A 16,957-nucleotide genomic window follows, 5' to 3' on the forward strand; every position below is an offset into this window, starting at 1 on the left:
TTCAGTGAGATCTTTGACGAGCTTTATGGCTTGGTCAGCTGTTGCCACAGATCGGAGGCAATCATCCACATAAAAGTTAGTTTTGATTGTTTTCATAACTTCATCAGAGTAATGCTTCTGGTTGTCATCAGCAGTTTGACGCAGGGCAAAATTAGCAATGCTCGGGGATGATACAGCGCCAAAGAGGTGAACTTTCATCCTGTAAACACCAAGTGGTTTGCTGATATCACCCTCTGGCCACCACAAAAACCTCAGGAAGTCTCTGTCCTTTTCATCAACATGTACTTGATAAAACATAGCCTCAATGTTTGCCATAACTGCTATTTGTTCTTGGCGAAATCTCAATAGCACTCCAATGAGGGTGTTTGTTAAGTCTGGACCATGGAGGAGCTCCTTGTTCAGAGATTTTCCTTGAAATGAGGATGTACAGTCAAACACCACCCTCAGTTTGAGTTTTCGTTTGTGGTAGACACCATGATGTGGGATGTACCACACCCGTCCATCCTTTCTGTGAAGCTGCTGAGGTGGAACCTTTTCTGCATAACCTTTTTTGAGAATGTCCTCCATAAAAGAGGTGTATTCCTCAGCATACATCTTATTCTTCTTGAATTTTTTCATAAGGTGCAGTGTGCGTTCCTTTACCATGTAATAGTTATCAGGCATGACCTTGGCTTTATCCCGGAAGGGCAGTGGTAGATGATAGTGGCCATCTTTAAGAAATGCTGATCTGGAAGCAATCTCCATAAAACGTTTATCCTCAACTGACATATCATTTTTCTCATCGTACATGTTCTCAGAGAAATCCTGGTTATATTGTGTTAGAATAAAATGTAACATATTGAGAGTCACTCCTCTCAGTTGACCTTTAGTTGATCTCTGAAGTTGTGAAGCCAGTGAAGGAGGATGTGAAACTTGCTATCTCGTGGGCCACACGCAGTTGTGGAGAGAAATGGTTTTTTTAACATGTGTGTGTATAGGGCAACCGCCCACTTGTGTATCCAGCAATGCATATTTTGTATAACCTGCTTGTGTGTACTCAATAAAAGGAAGCTGCAAACTGGGGGGCGTCGGAGTTGGCAGAGAACACTCAGGAGAAGTGTTGCGCTCCCCTAGCTAGTAAAAAGCCACAATTGTGTTTGTCTCAGTGTGTTCAGTGATCCAACGGTGAACGAACGGAGTATTTCTACCCAACATATTGTCTGCAGCACTATCAACACTGAGTGGTCCAGTTACCACCCATCCCAGTAAGGTCTGGACTGCATATGGTCCGTTTTTATGACTGTTTATTATGTTCCACGGCTCCATTGCTTGAGGAACATCAGTTCCAATGAGGAGTTCAATGTCTGCCTCAATTTCCTTTAACTGGATACCATTGAGATAGGGCCATCTCTTCAAATCAGCTTGAGTGATTATGTTTTCTTTTGAGACAGGGATTTTACTTTGTGTGTAAACTTTCGGCAGGTCCAGGTATGTGCAGCCCTCCAAGTTCCCCACCTCCAGTCCTCTGACCTCATAGGTCCCCGCAGGCTTCTCCTGTCCCATTGTTCGCAAAAGTATCTCTGTTTTGCGTCCTTTTACATTTAGCTGGTTCATTAGTTTTTCTGTGCAAAATGTTGCCGTGCTGCCGGGATCGAGGAAAGCATAGGTCTGAATGTACCTGCTCCCATTTCCCACCTTAACTCTGACTGGAAGAATATTAAGTGCGCAGTCTCTCCCGGCCCCAGTTGCATCACCTGCTGAAACAAGAGCACTGCTTATAGGGGTTTCTTCTGTCTCAGCAGTGGCCTTTGTTTGATTTTCCTGTTTGGGGCCTCTTGCATTGTAAATATGGAGTACAGTAGGATGTTTCATTTGACAAACTTGACACATTATTCTTCTTTTACAATTTTTGCTTATATGACCTTTTAGTAGGCAACCAAAGCAATGTCCATGGCTTCTTAAGAATTCAACCTTGTTGTCATGTGACTGTGTTTTGAATCGTGAGCAGTCAATCAGAGCATGTTTCCCATGGCAGAATCCACATGAAGAGACGATAGTACTGGGTGTGGTTTGAGGAGGTGTTTGTGGAACAGGTGATTGCTTTACAGTGCATCCTGCTTTCTCTGTATTCACTGCTACTGAAGTAGCGAAGCTGCTGTTTTTGCCTCTTATTGATTTTGGTTCATTTTTGCCCCTTGGGATAGACCTTTTCGTTGTGATTTGGTCTTGAATGTCACCAGACAATGGATCCAAAAGCATCTTAGCATGTTTTTCCACAAAATCCACAAAGTGCTGGAATCGGACTCTCCTGCCAGTTCTCTGTTGTGTCTCATAAGCTGTGGTTCGCCATCTTTCTCCGAGCTTGTAGGGTAGCTTGGATGCTATTAGCCTTAGGTTTGATGGGATCTCAAGTTCCTCTAAATACTGTAAATCTTGCATTACATTACAGCATCCTCTCAAATACATTGCATATGCATGCAGCATTTTCCCATCCTCAGCTTTAATCGCTGTCCAGTTCAAGGCTTTCTCCAGGTAAGCTCCAGAAATCTTTATTTCATTCCCAAAGTGCTCTTTTAAAAGGCGTCTTGCTTCACCATAGCCCCTGCCTCCATCCATGTGCAAACAGCTGCGTACCAAATCTCTAGGCAAACCAGAGGTGAACTGCTTGAGATAGTAGAGTCTGTCCTGATTATTTTTAGTTTTGTCTTTGATCAAGTGTTCAAATGCATGGATAAAAGACTGATATGCCAATGGGTTACCATCAAACACAGAAATCTCTCTCACAGGTAATTTAGACAGGTTTTGCTGTGAGACCATCAGTTCTGCTATGTCCTTTTGTCTTTGAATAACCACATCCAAGTTATCATGGGCAGCATTAACACCTCTGTGTGAGTACTCTTGTGCAGTATGGGTTATGGTGTGATTATGATTTGCAGTTTCAGTCTTGCATGTTTGAGTTACATTCTTTATTTGAGGTTTATTTTCTGGTGTGTGTCTCATAGGGGGAGGTCTTGGGAGACTCATAGGGGGAGGTCTGGGAAGACTTAAGATGGTTTGGTGAAGTGGAGTTTTGGGTATGGCACCTAATTGCATGAATTCCACATTGCTCTTTATTGTGTCTTGATAGGTATTACTCCAACTTATACTATAAGACCAATATAACCACGGACCACTTCTTGTTTCACTAGGCAGATCTTCGTTTATTGAACTCGATCTCAACTCTGGTACAGGAGTGCCCTCTAGTGACAGTTCTATGTAACATGTCAGTGCAGATCAACGGTGTCCGTAAGAGGACATTAATCAACCCAATATATAACATACTCCTCCCCACTTAATGAACAACTTCACCTGCATACAATGATTAAATCAAACATCAACCTCATAAGGTGTTATGTCATGTATGGTACCATTAACAGAACTACGAAGCACCTCCAGTACTCCAACTTGTTTAGCATGTCGCTGTGAGCGTTCTAGAAATAAACAATTCTCAAATACTGTAAAAGTATGTAAACACAATTACAAAACATTTAACTATACAGCCATGCTATCACATATCAGACACAACTTAAAATGTCCGTCTTTTTTCTTTTTCTTTTTTTTTTTTAAGGGAATGAGGTGGACTACTCAGACCCTGACATAACCCTGGGGATTATTCTGCCCCATACTCCTGGGTATGTCACACTACAGAGTTAGGCGTTCAGGAGGCCGCCGTTCTCTTTGTGGATAGTGGCGGGTAGCACTGCTATCTGGCGTACCCCCACTGGCTGTGTCAGGAACAGACGTTGGTGTCATGGATGGAAACAGTTCAGTTTGTGGATCCGCTGGTGGAACACCAGAAAGAGTGGGCTCCCCAGCACGTGCTACGTCCTGGGTGCGTGTGAGTTGAGTTGTACTGACCTGCTGGCCAAGTCCAGCACAACTCACTGGCCAAGTTTCCTCAGGTGCTGTAGCTCCAGCAAGCAGTTGGTCCACGTGTCTCCTCCAGACAATGTCCTCGCAGGTTTTGACTGTATAAGACACAGGGCCTGACTGTGCTATGACAGTAGTAGGAACCCACTTTGGGCCGTTGGTGTAGTTGCGTGCAAGTACCTGATCACCTGGGTGGAAAATCCTTCCCTTTGATCTTGGTTTGCGTCTCTCAACCTGGGCTTCTTGCTTTTGTAGCACAGTCTCTTTAGTGTCAGGTGGTTTCAGAAGGTCGAGACTGGTACGGAGCTGTTTCTTCATGAGAAGTACCGCAGGAGCAACTTTTGTGGTTGAGTGTGGGACATTCCTATAGGACAGCAGGAAACTGTTCAGCCGCTGATGAAGAGAGCCTTGTCCCTGTGAGGCCTTCAAAGCGTGCTTCAAACTCTGAACAAATCTCTCTGCTAGTCCGTTTGTAGAAGGGTGATAGGGAGAAGAGCGAATATGTTGCACCCCATTTGCCTCGAGGAATCTCTCGAACTCTTGTGAGATAAATTGGGGCCCATTATCGCTCACCAGTTGTTCAGGAAAGCCAAATCGACTGAACATCTCACCAAGTTTCTCAATGGTTTTCTCTGCTGTCGTTGATCTCATTATTGACACTTCTGGCCACTTACTATGTGCATCCACTACCACGAGGAACATCCTCTCTTCAAATGGGCCAGCAAAGTCAACATGAAGGCGTCGCCAGGGTGCCCCTGGCCAATCCCAGGGATGGAGAGGGGCGGGTTGTGGCATGCAGCGAACTGCTTGACATGATGGACATGTTCTGGCTGTTTCTTCAATTTGCCCATCAAGACCTGGCCACCAGAAGTAGCTTCTGGCAAGCTCCTTCATGCGAACGATACCACAGTGGCCTGTATGCAGCTGCTGCAGTAGCCTTTTCCGCAGCACTGGTGGAATAATCACTCTGTGTCCCCATAGAAGACATCCTGCCTGCACAGACAGCTCGCTCTGTCTTGTCATGTAGGGTTTTAGCTCTGGGAGATCCCCAAATCCTCCATTCATAACCACATCTAGCAGCTTTGACAGCACTGGGTCCCTCCTGGTCTGTCGTCTCACTTGAGTAGATGTGATAGGAGCTTCCTCTACTTGCCTGAAGTAGAAGATGTCGGCCTGCTGTGACCCACCATGATCCACAGGTAGGGGGAGCCTGGACAGGCCATCTGCGTTAGCATGCAACTCCGACTTCCGGTACTTTATATCATAGGTGTGAGCAGACAACAATAAGGCCCATCGCTGCATGCGGCTAGCAGCCAAGGACGGAATGCCTGTGTGGGGCCCGAAGATTGTTGTCAGGGGACGGTGGTCTGTCAGAAGAATGAACTTCCTCCCAAAAAGATACTGGTGGAACTTTCGGACCCCAAAGACAATCCCCAGCGCTTCACGTTCAATTTGCGCATATCTGCTCTCTGCTTTGCTGAGGGTACGTGAAGCAAACGCTATGGGGCGCTCCTCCCCATTAGCCATGATATGGGAAACAACTGCCCCCACCCCATAGGGGGATGCATCACATGCAAGTTGTAAAGGCAGTTTGGGGTCGAAATGAGTCAGGGCATCGGACCCTAACAATGCAGTCTTTGTCTGAACGAATGCCCTCTCACACTGCGGTGTCCATTTCCAGGGTCTATTGTGACACAATAGCTGATGCAGTGGGTTAAGCAGAGAGGATAAACTTGGAATGAACCTTCCATAATAGTTTAGGAGTCCAAGATAAGAGCGCAATTGACTCACATTTTCAGGCGCTGGAGCGTCCACGATTGCCTTGACCTTGGACGGCGCCTTGTGCAAACCCTCAGAGTCAATCACATAGCCCAAATACTCAACCGAATTCTGAAAGAATTCACATTTGGATTTGCGGACCCTGAGTCCGTAGTCTTCCAATCGCTGGAGTGTGGCATCCAGGTTTGTTAGATGCTCTTCATTTGTCTTTCCCGTGACAAGTATGTCATCCAGATAGCATTGGACTCCAGACAGTCCGCTCAATATCTGATCCATTGCACGCTGGAAAACAGCTGGGGCCGATGTTATTCCAAATGGTAGTCTGCAGTACCGGTAGAGGCCCTTGTGGGTGATTATTGTAAGCAGCTCTCTTGACTTTTCATCCACATGCATCTGGAGGTAGGCTTTGCTAAGTAGAGTAGAGTAGAGTAGAGAATACTTTATTCATCCCGAGGAGGGAAATTCATATTAGTGTAGTAGCTCACACGACAATGACACAAAAAAGAAAGAAAGATGGAGCAGGGTCGCCGGATGGAGCAGGGCCGCCGGATGGAGCAGGAACCGCCGGGTGGAGCAGGAACCGCCGGGTGGAACAGGAACCGCCGGATGGAGCAGGAACCGCCGGATGGAGCAGGAACCGCCGGGTGGAGCAGGGCCACCGGGTGGAGCAGGAACCGCTGGGTGGAGCAGGGCCGCCGGGTGGAGCAGGACCGATGGTGAAGAGGCAGCTGGGTGGATCAGGATCATTGGTGGAGGGGCCAAATCATTTTGCTTATCTGCCCCACTACTATATTCCTCCATCTTGCAGCAAGGAGAGAGAAGCCGTCCACCACCGCTACTTTCCTGGTCAGTCAAGGTGCCATGAAGTGGATGATCCAGGCCGTCTAGAATTGCCTCCTCCTTCTTCAGTGCTCTAGTGCCTCAGGATGTTTAGTCTGTATCCTAGCAACAACTTCATGGAGAACTTCAGATGGAACTTAAGCAGTTGCCATTAGGTGGGATGTACACAAGTGTTGTTATGATTCGAAAAAATAAAATAAATGTCTACTTTCTGAGTCTTCACCAATATCTCCAGCTCTTCATCACTCTTGTTGGGCAGAGAGTTGATATTTTCAATGATGACTGACCTCAGAAAGGACTGATAGGACATCTCCACCTCCAAGCCTTTAACTTTGCACCAGCAGCAGCAGCACAACAACCACCACAAAAGCACCTCTTCAGATCATCTGAGGACAGGATGGTGGTGTCCTCCAGATCTGTCCATTTTCAATGAAAGAAGCTCATCTCTGAAGAATCTCTTCTCCCCAGAGAAGCATCCATCAGTAGATAACAAAAAACACAACAAAAATAAAGCAAATGTTGAGTAAAAACTCAAAAACTCAGAGCTACCAGACTTTGCTGCTCCCAGTTGAAGCGCATGTTCCGGAAGGTCAATCTTGCTGAATTTTTTTTCCTCCTGCCAAGCCAGCAAACAGATCATCAATGTGGGGCAGTGGATACTGTTCAGCTTCCAGTACCGGATTGATTGTAACTTTGAAATCTCCACATACCCGCACAGATCCATCCTTTTTCATGACCGGCACTATTGGGGTGGCCCAGTCACTCTGGCTTACAGGTTCCAGCACTCCACTCTTGATCAACGAATCCAGCTCTGCTTCAACCTTTGGTTTTATTGCATAGGGAACTGGTCTTGCCTTGAAGAACTTGGGTCTGCTATCAGGCTTAACGTTCACTTTGACTGTTATGTTTTTCATGCTCCCTAGTTCTTCCTTGAACACTTCCCTATGTTTGCTCAGAATAGCCGACAGACTTGTATCTCCTCTGCACAGCAAGTGAATTGCAGGCCAGTCCAATGTGATCTTCTCAAGCCACGAGCGGCCCAACAGCGAGGGGAAATTTCCTTTAACCACATACAGTGGTAGCTTAGCTGTTTGGCCATTCACCTGGACTGTGACATCGATTCGCCCCTTTGTTGGTACTGGCTCCCCAGTGTAGGTTCTCAGGGTAAGGCTGGAGGATTGTAAGGGAATGTGCTGCAAAGTCTCCTTATAAACAGTCTCAGACACGAGGGAGACTGCTGAACCTGTGTCGATTTCCATGCGCACTGGCCGTCCATCCAGCACTGGAGAAACCCAGTATCCATTTTGTCCTCCAGTAACTGACAATACATACACTTCTGCCTCATCTGATGAGCTGCTGCCCGTAGCAGTGGTGTGGCCTTGCTGCATGTTGTGTACAGACTGTCTCTTTTTAAATCTGTGTTTGGGCTTCTGGTTGTATTGTTTTGGTTTCTTGTCAGCTCCCTTGCTTTTACAAGCACGTTCAATGTGCCCCTTTTTTCCACACTTCCTGCAATTAATGTCCTTACTCCAACACTCGGCAGCAAAATGTCCACTTTTGTCACAGCGGTAACATTTGCCCTGTGCTCCCTTTTCTTCCGTGGAGACCTTGTGGAGTTTTGCACTTGAATTTAGCTGATGAGATTCCTTGGCGGCTAACTCCATGGACACGCTGATTTCAATAGCTTTTTCCAAGGTAAGTGCACTTTCAGTTAGCAAACGTTTCTGCGCCGCTTCACTCCTCAGCCCACACACGAGTCTGTCTCTGATTGTGTCATTCAACACATCCCCAAACTCACAATGTTCTGCTAGTTTCCTTAATGCAGCCACAAACACTGTTACAGACTCCCCTTCCTCTTGGTTCCTCTTATGGAAACGAAAACGTTCAGCAATTAACAGGGGCTTCGGTGCGAAGTGAGCTGCTAAAGTAGCCACTATGTTCTCATAGCTTATGGTCACGGGCTTTACTGGCTGAACCAGGCAACGCAGCAAGTTGAATGTCTTCGGCCCCACCACGCTCAAAAATGTTGGCACAAGCTTGTCATCATCAATGTCGTTTGCCTGGACAAAGCAATCAAAACGCTCCGTATAAGAGCTCCACTGCTCTTCCCTCTCATCATAGGGACCAACACTGCCGACCAGCCCAGCCATTTTAGCTTTATTGGCAAGTTACTGCTCCGGTTCCCTTTACTGTACTCACGGCTCCTTTGTTTCATTTACTGCCAGGCTGCGTCCTTGACGGTGAAGCTAGTTAGCTTTCCTGCTAACCTCCGACAGGCACGGCAAAAAGGGTCGGAAAAACAAACACCAGCTGGCTCAAAGTCCTCTTCCCAATGAGCACAGGATACACGCATCCGCCGCTTTATCCTCGTCGCCACTTTATTGTGTCTTGATAGGTATTACTCCAACTTATACTATAAGACCAATATAACCACGGACCACTTCTTGTTTCACTAGGCAGATCTTCGTTTATTGAACTCGATCTCAACTCTGGTACAGGAGTGCCCTCTAGTGACAGTTCTATGTAACATGTCATTGCAGATCAACGGTGTCCGTAAGAGGACATTAATCAACCCAATATATAACACTCTCCATTGTTTCCGGTTCATGGTGAGAGTCATAATACTCATTCATGCCATCACCCAGTGGCTCCTGCTCCACCTCATCACTTTGAAGGATTTTTATTTTAGCAGCCGATGTTGCGAGGTCTGCATCCAACTCCATTTGCTCCATCTTTGATTTCAGTTTTGTTTCCTCCAGTTGCAAAGTGAGCTTTTCTTTCAGTGCAGCAGCTCGTGCCATTGCAGCAGCCTGATCCGCCTTTGCCCTTTTTAACTCTGAGGAGACTGAGGAAATGGAAGACAAAGACTTTGATTTGCGTGACACATTTGATATGCTGTCCAGTGGTCCAACTTTTGACTGTGCAATTTCTCTTTTCCATATATCAACCTCTCTTGCGAAATAATTCAGGTTCATCATTCTGGGTTCATACCAGTCATAATAATCAGTTTCCTTTTCATCCACCGACAAGAGTTCTTGCACAGATTTATGAGCATTTACAAATTCATCCACAGCTTAAACGCTTCAAATGTGTCATTGACTTTATCAACATCTCCAACATCAGTCATCAAAGCCTTTATTTCATTTATTTTCCTCGTGCACGCTCCCAATCTGCCTCTGCGCGAAGCAATTCAGCGCGATATCCACTCCTCAGACACAGTTGCGGTCCCAGCTGCGGACTCAGTTGCGATCTCAGGTGTATCAGACATCATCACAAATCTCTTTAATTTCTGTTTAGTTTATCCTTCCAACATCCCCGTATTATTGCAGTCCACATCCACAGTACACAACTTTGCATCCCACAGTGTTCAATTGTTTCTTTGTAGCGCAGCGGCGCATTCATTCATAAAGCCGATCAGCTGATTTTACTCACGGCTTCCTCTTCTGTCGGCGGGGGGTCGCTTGGATCCGCCGTTTCTCCGCCGCCGACTCTCACTCTCACGATCTTCAGTGAAGTTTTTTGACTTGTTGTGGCTACTCTTGTGTTCCAAAAAAAATGATGGTCAAAAACATCAGAGCAGTGTGTGAGGAGGAGGTCTATAAGACTCACTAAATAAAAAGCACTCGCGGAGAGATAGTTTCAATCAAAAGTATAACGATGTATTTACAGAAACAAAAACGATCTCATATCCCGGTTGACTTCAAGCAAATAAAATAAAATAAACTGTAATTTAGTGGTCAAAAAACTATTTCACTCCTCACTCCTTCCACAGACAAAAGAAAATCACTTCCAGAACCAGCTGTCCTCACTCCCAAATCATGGGAGGAGGGTCGCCTGACGAGGAGGAGGGCCCTGACTGTGGCTACAGAAAAACAATAATAAATAAATAGTGTAAATAATAATTATTTTTACCATAATCAATCAAAAGCAATCAAAAAGAATAATAGTGTCTACATAGGCTCCAACACAGATAGTCTAAGAAGAGTGTGGTTTTCATGCCCATCCCACCAATTGTACGTCCCATCCCAATAGAACTGGTGGCACCATACAAATATGCACAGTAAAATGATTAACCATAACTACACTAAACACTTGTTTCAAGAAATCAACTGGCCAGCCACATGGTATTTTGTTTAGAAACTGCTGACAACAAATGCAAGTTTACTTTAGAACTTTACTCCAGCTCATTTTTTAAGGCCTGTAGTTTAGGTCTAAGCTGCTTCCTCCCATCATCCAGGTCAAGGAGGATAACCTGAATGAACTCGAAGAAGCCACTGAGCTTTTCTGGGTACTTCAAATGCAGTGCATACACCAATGCAAACAAAATCACCAGCGAATCGGTCCATGATCTATGTGACATGACAACCGTATCTTCAAGAACAATGGACACATGCTGGGTTTCGAAGGGAACTTGAAGCACCTCCTCCTCATTCACCACTGCCACCAGAGTCACTGTTCCCTCCTGGGCGGCTTCCGAGTCATCCTAAAAAAAAAAAGGAGAAAGGAACGTCTAAGTATAATTTTACAAATCAAGCTTGTTAAAGTCTGATGATAAACACCCATAACATTATGGATTCTGAAGATGGCCTGAATCAGCAGCCCAAGGAGCAGGATGTAGGCCTCCAAGTGGAGGGCATGACATCCACTGTTCATCTGATGGAGGACAAACCATCTCTTCAGTCAGATAAACTAAAGAAAGTCATACTACCCGGGTCAATGGACATTGGCTGTATTACCATTTAAAGTTACTGAGCTAAATCCAAGGTTTGATTATTCACTTGTCTATACAAAAAGAGATCCAGGAGGCACTGTGGTTTTATTTTTGTGGATTTACATATTACTGATACTGTCAATAAATATAGTTTCTTCTGTTTTCAAAACCTCGTCCGGATCCAATCTTTCCTATTAAAACTAAAATGAGTGTCCTTTTCACATGTACCTAATGTACATTAAGTTACATTGTGCTAAACTAAGAGTACTTGTGCTAAACTAAGAGTACTTATTTACTACCATCATGAGGGAAGAGTCTGTGTCTTCTGGAATCAGATATTGATATTTTATTAACCCTTATACCTGATGTGAACATTTCTGTCCACAAGGGGGCGCATTTTCTCCACTAATTTCACACTGGAAATAGTGATCCTCATCATGTTTGGTCAGGTTGTGTATTTTTTGACTATTTTTCAAATTTCAAACACAAACACATTTTTTCCATTGTTAATCAAAATAATATAATCAAAAATGAGTAAAGTGGACATTTTTGTCCACTTTTAAAACGACCTAAAAATAGCATACATTAAAGCAGAAGTAAGTGGTCCGGTCGTTTTCGCTAATGCTGCGTTCCAGGCAGGCTTTTGAAATCGTAAATTACAGCTTCAAGTCACAACTTACGACTTTGTAGCGTTCCAGGCAACCCACTCGTGTTTTTCCGACCTGTTTTACCGGTGAAAGTCACTATAACGGCCACTCGTAACTTCCGACCGGTGAACTCGTACCAGATCGAACTGGTACCACTTCACGGTCGGAAAAATACGAGTTTCCTTGAACGCACCATAACAGTCCTCGTCGCTTCGTCACCACATTCACGGCGTTCCTTGGCTGCACACACAGCCCTGCATGCCGTTCTCTCTCCTCATTGGATAAAAACTGTAGGATATGATAAATGTTTTCTCTTCGGCTCAGAGCAGAGCAGAGTGACTGACAGACCCGTGTTTCGGTCCAAACACTCTATGTAAGTGATTGCTGTCGGAAGATATAACTATTTAAGACTTATATTAACACAAATATATCACTTACTTCTGCTTTAATATTTTTTTCATTTTTTTTTTTCATAAATATTTTTTCCCACTTCAGTTCTACTCAAAACTACCCCGTTTTCAATTATTTAATTTTTTTTTAACTCTTTAGATGCCAATCTGAACCTTTCGAGTGCAAATTTCAACACTTTAGGCACCAGTATCTTCAAAATATGCAAGGTGAAGTGAAATATTTTAGGTTGGGTTATTGCTGCCTGGGATGATCAATGATGAGCAGCAATATCAGTTTTTAAAGCTTTGTAGTTTTTCTACTATGGCAGATTAAAGGAACAGCTCCCATAGACATCCATTATAATGAATTTGCATTATTTTTTTAAAAAAAATCAGACGTAAAAAAACCCATAAATCCCTAAAAATCAAGGTTTTGGTACTGTAATCATTGACATATCCCGCACTGCAATTAAAAAAATATTTATGTATGCCGTTTTCAGGTTGTTTAAAAAGTGGACAAAAATGTCAACTTTCCCAGGTATGAGGGTTAAAAATATAATGTTCACATTTTGATATATAAAAAAAATAATCTGAGCAATAAATCAGAATTTAGCACCAAGAAAGTGAAACTAGCAGATAATCTGTTAAAGCAGAAGTAAGTGATATATTTGTGTTAATATAAGTCTTAAATAGTTATATCTTCCGACAGCAATCACTTACATAGAGTGTTTGGTCTGAAACACGGGTCTGTCAGTCACTCTGCTCTGCTCTGAGCCGAGGAGAAAACATTTATCGTATCCTACAGTTTTTATCCAATGAGGAGAGAGAACGGCATGCAGGGCTGTGTGTGCAGCCAAGGGACGCCGTGAATGTGGCGACGTAGGGACGAGGACTGTTATGGTGCGTTCAAGGAAACTCGTATTTTTCCGACCGTGAAGTCGTACCAGTTCGATCTGGTACGAGTTCACCGGTCGGAAGTTACGAGTGGCCGTTATAGTGACTTTCACCGGTAAAACAGGTCGGAAAAACACAAGTGGGTTGCCTGGAACGCTACAAAGTCGTAAGTTGTGACTTGAAGCTGTAATTTACGATTTCAAAAGCCTGCCTGGAACGCAGCATTAGCGAAAACGACCGGACCACTTACTTCTGCTTTAATGTGCATGATGAGACCTAATTTGAACCACATGTTAAAAAAGGAAAGTGATCCTCACATGCTCAAATGTTAATTGCATTGAGAAGCAGAACCCACAAATACCTTGCATGTTCTGAAGACTTCTGAGGAATCCTCCTTCAAGTAGTGTGGTAGGCCGGCCGTGGCTGCTGTTCGAGCTGCACAGATATCATTTTTGTCCTGTTGCACAAAGACAGCGTATGCAAGGGATGTTAGTGTTCACTGTTCACATTCAATAATGTAATGCATGAAATAAAAATAAAAGATTACCTGTTCCTCAAATGCCATCATAATCGCTTCCAGATTCTGTCCAAAAGGGCCAGTCTTCCTCTTTTTGTAGAGCCGTAGCAGCTGAGGTGTGTACTTGTTGAGTGAAGCATAGAATGTAGATGGCAGATTCAGATTTGTGATCCTGTGGAATTCACTTTAGAGCTGCATGGGGAAAAAAGGACAAGGAAAGGAAAGTTTATTAGCTCATTTAAAAACAGTTTGTCTCTCTCTCATCCTCTGCCCTTTAACCCATCGACTGAGGAAAAACAATGACTGAGGAAAAACTCCCAATAAAACAGGAGAAACCTCAGGGTGAGACAGAGGAGGGATCCTTCACTCACGACGGGCAGATGTGCAATAGATGTTATGTACAGACAAGAAAAAAAAACAACTTAAGTAATGTGATATTGTAAAAGTGGGCTTTTCAGACATAACAGACATACCATATAAAACTACCCTACTCAAAATTAATGATGACTTTGGTGATACATGCATACAGTATTTTTTTTTCTGTTTTTTTTAATTATTATTATTCATAGAGCTTTTTGAACATTGTAGCGTACAGCACCAGCCACAAGGGATGCATACAGTATTTTTAAGAATTATTTGTAGTTTTTACTCACCAGGGGCCTCATTTATCATTGTGGATACACGTTTTTTTACACGCTCTTTCCCCCGTTTTGTGCGTACGCACTTTTCTCCACCTAATTTGGGATCTATCAAGCCAAAACCTGTCGGGAGAAAGTGCAGAAATTTACGACCAGTCTGACCATGGCGTACCGGCATTTACACGCTTTTTGAAGAACAGGAGGAATTGGCGACGCCACTGCTGAGTCAGAGAATTGCAGTGTGCGAGGGAGAGAGGAGCGCGGACACTGTTTGAAGTAGCAAGTGGTGGTGATGATGACACCCCCCCCCACCCCCACCACCACCACCGCACACGTGTTGATGTCGGCACTTTACATGAAAGGCACAGCGACTCTGATTTTTCCCCTGTGCATTTACACTAGTTTGCTCCTAAATAATGGCTTTATAAAACAAATTTCATTTTCTTTTGATATCATATTGATATTTTTCCCCTGCATGTAGGCTACACCTCTGCCACAACCAGTCTGTCCAGTCTGGAAAATAATTTCTGCGACGTGCGTGTGTTAAGTAGCCAGACTGGACACACACAAGCAAGCAGCAAGCCCAATAATGTCAGCGCAAATCAAAGCAAATGAGAAAACATGATCGATATTTTTTGTGTGAATAATATTTATTGTATTTAACAAAATTGGGTGCTGCCCAACATCATTTTAGGAAAAGTCACGGACTGGTGGACTTCAATGTTTTTTTTTCATTTTTTTATATAGCTATGCACAAATGAAAATCAAAGTCGTCCAGTGAATGGCAGTTGGCGGTCAGTGGAAAGGGGTGCAAAGTAATAGTAACTGGCAGTGGAAACCCTGCTTTAAATTATTATGACATAATCTAAAATAAAGGGGCAGAATAAATATGATTATTCTTCTTTCTGCTCTGTTTCATTTAGGTTTGGGAGTTTTTTTGTTTTTATTGTAGCCTTTCAATGCAAGATGATGTTTCTGACTGATATTGCCGTGTTACCGTGTATCTTGCTTTCAGAGAAATTCCGCTTCTTTCTCCGCTCTCCGTCCGTCTGTTGTCTTCACCGTCTTCCACTGACGTCATTCCACACGTTTCCAGAGTGCACATGGCTACTTAATATGCACGTACTGATTTGCATTGACCATATATGGTTGTGTGGGGCCGTTTAGGGGGCTGGATAGGAGGCGTGTTCACATCCGCACTTTTCTTGGGTCCAGTGTGATTTACCAAGGGAAATACCGTGCAGCCGTGTGTACGCGGAGTTTGATAGATCTGAAAAGAGCGTATATTTTTTGGTCGTATGCATATTTTGCCTTTCCGGCGTAGTGAACATTTAAGAGGACTTTTACACCCAGTTTGATAAATGAGGCCCCTGGGCTTCACAAAAGAGTGCAGGCCATCTGTCCTTCAATTCAACAACTGGAGGAGCTAAATCCACAATTTCTTCACGTCTGAGTGCAAAGGTACGTTGATGGATGGATATCATGTCTCTTTCCATCGATGTCCTCTTGAACTGCTCAACCATTGCAAGCCTCTGCATCTCGAGTGTCTGCCTCGTTTCACCATGAGGGAAGTTCGGAAGGAAATTAATTTCCCCTCTTCTGGGTCTTTTGATGCTGGCCCTGGATGCTGCACCCTCTGGATTGGTCCTGCTACACTTTCCCGCATTAACAGCCACATCCTTAATGCCAGCCTTGGTAAGTTTGGTCCTGTAGTTGCCCATCTTGAAGCGCAAACTGTTCTGCCAGCCCTCATATCCTTTTTTGGATCCATTTTCTTTAAGACAAGGGTGCTTGCTCACAAGAGCCTCTGCGGCCAAGCCAATCTGTTTGGTACTTGGATATGCTTTGTGCTTATATATTTCAGCAGCCATAACATCTAATATGTTATGCTTTTGATCCCTGGTCAACCTGACAGTTTTTCCCTCTCCCAGGGCAGAGTTGCTCTCTCTTAACATAGGAGTCATTCCGTAATTAGGGGTACATTTCAGCATATCCAAAAACTGAAAAAATCTGTATTCTTTTTTGAAAAATAAACTTGATGCCTCTATAGTATACTCCCTTAATGTGTTCAATTCATAATTTCCCAAGCTTAAGCTCTAATGACTATTTAAATATATTTGTGAAAATAATTATTGGACACATTATTTGTCAACCGTGTTACGGACAAATGTTTGGTCAGAGAAAACAAGTACTAAAGATTTGATAACACATTTTTTAAAAAGCTTTTAAGTCCACTCATCAAGGGTTTTGAGATTGTGTGTTAAACTAATTAAATAATATGAATTTTGAGCTTTATAATGTCGATTTTGTGAAATATTACCATGAAGGATGGATCTTTTTTCCACATAAATCCACCTAACACCAAATTTATAAAAAAAATCACCATCTTTATGCAATACTGCTTTATCCAGAGAGAATCCCAATCTTCTTTGTTACAGTTTATCATAATATTTTAAACATTTATGACGAAAAAAATACACGTAACACAGTTGACGGACAAAGTAACACGGTTGACAGCAGTAACACAGTTGACGGGATGCCTTTTTAGAATATATCTTTTCACATTTTTATTTCAACAGTCCAAATAAAGAACAACTCATTTCAAACATTTTCAATAAAGAACCTCAAAGGTTTATAACAAGTTAAAACAGATG

The 16,957-nt window shown here is 43.5% G+C and overlaps 1 long non-coding RNA gene across 1 annotated transcript; it reads right to left on the reverse strand.

Annotated features, from left to right (window-relative positions):
• Positions 1-10,634: 10,634 nt before the first annotated feature.
• On the reverse strand, positions 10,635-13,602 carry LOC146975033 (uncharacterized). Its single transcript, XR_015037575.1, has 2 exons — positions 13,510-13,602; positions 10,635-10,990 (listed from the first exon to the last, which is right to left on the reverse strand). It is a non-coding gene; the product is annotated as an uncharacterized LOC146975033 (long non-coding RNA).
• Between the last annotated feature and the right edge of the window lie 3,355 nt (positions 13,603-16,957).

The sequence above is a fragment of the Trachurus japonicus genome, chromosome 14 (genome assembly GCF_045865225.1).
Source record: "Trachurus japonicus isolate A0001 chromosome 14, Traja_1.0".
Taxonomy (NCBI): Eukaryota; Metazoa; Chordata; class Actinopteri; order Carangiformes; family Carangidae; genus Trachurus; species Trachurus japonicus.